This window comes from Cupressus sempervirens, chromosome 10, assembly GCF_028749045.1.
Source record: "Cupressus sempervirens isolate cs-2001-9-10 chromosome 10, ASM2874904v1, whole genome shotgun sequence".
NCBI classification, from domain to species: domain Eukaryota; kingdom Viridiplantae; phylum Streptophyta; class Pinopsida; order Cupressales; family Cupressaceae; genus Cupressus; species Cupressus sempervirens.
Window position 1 is genome coordinate 460,923,860 of NC_143127.1, and position 6,103 is coordinate 460,929,962.

Sequence of the window (6,103 nt, forward strand, 5' to 3'; positions counted from 1 at the left end):
ATTATGGGACTTCATTATGCCATATGTTGGATGGGGCATCTGGAAGGAGCGTAATGACAGAATCTTTAGAGATGTTGAATCCAACTCGACTCAAGTCTTCCACAAAATAAAGACTCTATTGATTTAGAATATTAATAATTTGGCTTTAGAACAACAATTTTGTAATGAATGGGAAACTAGTGTTCTTCACAACTAGAATTTGAAGAATGTGACAAACAGGGATCAGGGACCTAATCCAAGAGATCTTGCTAGATGGGATTGCCCTCCTGACAATTGGTATAATATTAACTTTGATGGGGCCTCGAAAGGTAACCCGAGAAAAGTAGGGTGTGGTACTGTGATTAGAAATTCCAATGGTGATAATATGGGAAGTCTGGCTATCCCTATTGGATTTGAAACTAATCATGTCATTGAAGCCTCGACAGCTCTCCATGGTCTTCTTTATGCGAACAAAATGAACATGAAGAAAATCTGGTTAGAAGGGGACTCTCTGAATATTATTAATTGCCTAAATAAAAAAACCACACCTTCATGGAAAATTAGTAATATAATTTATGAGGCTATCCAAATTATTAATTCTTTTGATATGTGTGTGATTTCCCATAATTTCAGAGAGGCTAATGGGTTGGCTGACTTGGCAGCCAACTTAGCTTGTAGAAATGATCATTCCTTCATTTGGGATACTCATGATCCCTTACCTTTAGAGGCTCAACTTCTCTTTAATCATGATAAATGGAGGTCATCACAGAAGGCTTTTTAATTATGGATGTATCAGTACGAGGTTATGATGTGGAGTTATGTGGCTGCAAATTTCGTGTTTTAATTCCCAATGATTTTTACAAAGTCTCACATGGATTCTGGGTCTATTTTACCTTTATGTTTGCGGCTATTCCTGAGCTTTCCTTCACTTGGGAGTTGCAGAATAAGAAATTTGAGAGTTTAGGTGCTTAGATAATGGGAGGAAAGAGGAAGCATGTTGAACCCATAAGTTGCAAAGAATGGATGAAAAAGGATGAGGTGTGGGAAATTTTGAGAAGGGGTAACTTCACTAGGTTTATGGAGAGGTTGAATGGCATCAATCCTACCATTGTGCAAGAGTTTATAAAAACTTGGAAAGAGGGCTTAGTCATGGTGGGCAATCAACGTATGGAGGTATCTGCGGAGGTGATCGCTGAGGCTACGAGTTTAGATATGGAGGGCCTCAATTTCTACAGGGAGCAAAAATTGTCTGACCAAGCCGTTGCAGAGTTTGTGGATTTTGAGATTGAGAAGAGCCGTCTGGTTAAAATTGGTAAGTCTTACATTAATCTGGCCTCTATCTCTCATCCCTGGTGGTTCGTTATATATGTTATTATGGAGTATTTAACTTTGGATGGGAGATTTACAAAATGTTATGGTTATCACTTCATGCTGGCCAACCATTTTAGGCACAACGTCAAAATCAATTTCCCTTACTATCTGAATCAGTCCCTTAGCATTTATGTTCAAGCTTTAGAAAAAGACCCTAATGGCGATCATGTCTGTCATGAGGGTCTAATGGTGCTTATAATGAATGTTTTAAAGTCCAAAAGAATTGTGAGGAATAGAGGTTGAATTAAGGATGCAGATTATGATATGGAAGGGAGCATTCAGGAGAAGGGTTACGATTCTGAAACCCAGGATGAAGCTAAAGGGGGTGATGTTAATACAAACAAGGGAACTGGGAATAGGTCTAAGAAGAAAAGAAGAGTAGTGGGTCATTCTGACTCTGACAAGGAGAGCGATTTTGTGGAGGATTTGGTGAGGGACTATAAGAAGAAATTTGAGCTTAAAGGTAAGAGGGTTAAGGCGAGTTCGGGGGTGAGGGCTTCTTCCCCTTCGGATGATGAGACCCTAGCCCATCGATTGGAGAAGAAAAAATACCCTTCAAGGCACCTCGAGAAAGATTTAGGTGATAAAGGGGAGTCGGGTGATGAGGACACTTAGGAGTAGGGGACACAGGAAGATTATGATGACAAGTTTGATGTTTCTTCTAGACCTCTAAAAGGGATGTATGGTAATCTGGGGGTTATTCTGAAAGAAATTGGGATAATGAAAGGCCAAATGCAGACACTTGGTAGGGAGATGCAAGAATTAAGGATGGAAGTTGTGCATGCTAGTAAGATTGCTCATGGTGAGTGCACTCTTGGCCAACATATTGATAGGCTCATGGAGGTGGTTGGAAGTGCTGAAGATGTTAAAAACTTAATGATGAAGATCTCGCAGTTGGAGGCCAAGAATAGGGCTATGGATAGAGACTTCAATGCAAACCAAGGCAAGGTCACCATGATGGAAGCCAAGATAAGTAACCTCGAGAAACTGATAAAACAATTGGCTGACAATGTGGGTACTTTGATTAAAAAATTGGAAATGGATAAAGGCTAGAACTCCCCTCAAGCAGATGATTGCCAAGGTCCCAGTAAGCGCACTACGGCTCACTCCAAGAAGACTGATGACACAGGAACGAAGGATGAGGTGAAGGCAGTGGTAGACAACATGTAGATCCTAGCTGATCAAGCGTTGGATCTGATCAAGGCTACCTAGCTGGGTCTTTACTGTCTTTTCTGTTGTGTTTTAGCTGTCTCTTTGTTGTCTTTTTGATGTTTCTTTCAACAGTTCTTTCTTTGACCTCTTTTGTGTTATTTCTGGAGGTCTGTTTTGTGTTTGCTTCTACTTCCTCTATCTTTTTCTAGCTTAACTTTTTGTACTATGATTTTGAGTCCTTAAAACCTGCTTTTACATAATCAAAACAAAGCTATGAATACAGTAGATGATCAAGTAGTTTTTGCATCTTGAGGTGTCGCTACTTCTTCCTCTATTTTTGGGATGAATCATAAGTTTACTCATCTTTCCAAGTCTTTACATTTTATTATGAGTAGGTTGGTTAGTGCTAATATTATTGCACTTCCTCTTTTAAAGCCGCTTCTTCCTTCTACTATGTCAAGTCCACACTTTAATCCTAAAGCCTTTTGTTAATTTCATTGCCAACCTAGACATGGTATTGATGCTTATTATTATTTGAAACATAATATTCAAGATTTGATTGATTCTAATGCAATATCTATTGATAGTTACGATAATGGGAATAAATATGTGGCACCTCTTAATCAAAATATTCAAATCTACACTAATCCTTTACCTCAACATACTACCAATACTATTGTTCAACATCCTTCTTCCTCCTCTCCTGCTAAAGTGAATGTTTCTTATGATGCATTATGATGAGAGAATGATAATACTATTAATGTTGTGCAATGTGTAGTTTAACCTCCACCTCCATCTAAGGAAGACATTCCCTCTACATCTAATGGTCAACCTAAACCTAAACTGAATTGTAAGCATTCTAGAGCCCTTGTCATCTCATTCACTAATATTGATAAGTTCAAGGCTCTTGATGGTCCTTTCTCTATATTACTACTCAAATTGCTAAATATCCTTCTTATGGGAATCTTATTGATCCTACTCCTATGATTAACATTATTACTAAGGAAAATGTATATACCAAGCAAAAACATCATGAGTTCTATGACTTAATTGACACTTGGATCAAGAAGCTCAATAGATAGCACAAGAGAGACTAATGATGATCAAATAAGAATGGATATTAGATAATTGTATATGAGATATGAGATGAATACACACTAGAATTGCATGTATATAAAGGCAACTAGAATTCCAATGGCTATGCAATGAAATTCCTATGGCTCTAATACCATATAAGAATTTGGTATAGCTCTGATACCATGTAATAATTTTCCTAAGGCAACAACTCAACACCAAGATCAAGAAGCTCAATAGATAGCACAAGAGAGACTAATGATGATCAAATAAGAATGGATATCAGATAATTGTATATGAGATATGAGATGAATACACACTAGAAGTGTTTGTATATAAAGGCAACTAGAATGACTAGGAGTCAACAAAGAGATAAGGATTACAACTTAGCACATTTCCATCAAAGGTGGATTATCCTCCATTGAGCACAAGAGTTTGTCATATGATGAGAGAATAAGTTTACATAGGTGTATCTCATAAAGAGATGTTGTAGACACCATATGCTCAAATAAGTTGCTAACTCTTGTGTTGTCAACAAGACAACTCATATATCTATGCATATTCCTAAGTGTCTATATGACAACTAATATAATAATGCATTAACTTAAGTAAACTTAAGTAAAATGTAATAATAATTAATTATTTATATTAGCAATGAAGATGGTAAAGAGGTCTTATAAAAAGGAATTGTTAGAATAGATATGTATGCACCCTAAAATGGTTTCCTAGACTATGGGCCCCCATTATTCAATTTATCAAATTTCCTGAATCAATAGATTGCAATGTTTTATTAAATCAATTCAAATCAATTTCTTTGATCAAATTGTAATTAATTCAATTATTTCAACATTTCCTAAGGTTTGATAATTTTATTCTAAGTCTTATTTAATTAAAAGAAAACCTCTCTTTTAATTTAATTTAATATTTCGTATTTAATTAAAAGAACTTGCTCCCTTTTAATTAAATAAAATCTCACATGAAAAAGGAAATTAAATAAATAAAAATTAAACCCACTTGAAAAATCAAATAAATTAAATAAAAATAAATAAATAAATCTTTTTTCTCTACACTTGAATGCACATATCTCTAAGTGGGATTCCTCTTTTTCCTCTTTCCACTTTCTTCTCAAACATTCCTCTTTTCTCATTGGTGGAATTTTGTCTCACATGGATCAAACTCTATTATCCCATATTGGTTATGAGAAGTCTCTCGCCTCCACATTTTCCTGTCTAAGGAGCCCTCTCCTTCTCATTTTGATATAGAGCAATATAGAGAAATATAGAGCAATAGAGAGAGATATAGAGAAAATAGCTTGTTGCTATAGTATTGTTATGCTACAGGTTTAGAGATCAATTTTGGAGAAGGAGTTTGAGACTTAGGGATTGGACATTGGAGCTTCATCACAACTTCTCTCTTCTTGTCTTATTCTCTCTTGCATCCATCGCTTCCATCATCAGGTTTCATCCTTGCATTTTCATATTATCTTAGAGTCATATTTATTTTCATAGATTAATATTGCATTGTTATTTCCTTTCATAGCTAAGATTTTCTTTTCTTGCATTCCTTTGCATTGTTATCATTTCGATTAGTTCACATCCTCATTTGCATTCATATTTTGATCATTGAATCTCTCATTTTATGGTATACTTGCATGGGCACATACTAGGTCAAACTGAGGGCCTCCATCACAAACCCTTGCACTCCATGAATAAAGAGCTATGAGCCGCCATTTGAGACCTCATTCTTGAGCAATCTTGGATATAGTGACTCATAGAAGTGTGCTCACATTTTAGGCATACATCGTTGGCACCCACCATGGGACAACCCACCTTTAGTTACTGATTTTAGAATTTTTGGAGTTAATCCCCTTGTGTGGATTTGTTTCGAGACAAAACCCTAGATCTGAAAGATTTGATCATATCTCCCAAATGGCTTGATATTTTGGTCTGAATTTTGTTTTTTAGGGTGGCGACATATTAGAAAAGCTTTAGTCCAATTTTTAGATTTTTTCAAGGTATTTTCAATTTTTAAAATATTTTTTCTTGATTTTTTATGAAAAATCATTTTAAGCTACAAATTAATGATTTTTTTATAGAAAAGTCTACATTTTTGGAAAACTCTCTGAATTCTAAATAGAGTTGGTTCTTTGTATTTTGATTTTAGAGATCATATTAGGGGTCAATAATTAGATTTGCAAAAATTGGTCTATTTTGAAAAAATGGCTCTCTAGGGCACAAATGAAAAGATCTTTTTAAAACTTTGACATTTTTGGAAAGCTCTCTGATTTTTGATAGGGGTCCCTTTTCTACATCTAGGGTTTTGGATCCAAAATTTATATCATATAGGTTCAATCATGTTGACTAGGTCAAAAATCAATACTAAAAAAATGGCATTTAATGAATAGCTTGCATTTAATTTTCAAATGGATCAATGAATGATGTGAGATTTCATTTGGATTATTTTTTGGTTATTATCACCTTAAAAATTAGATTTTTAAATCTAATCCTAGTTTTGCATAAGTTGGATA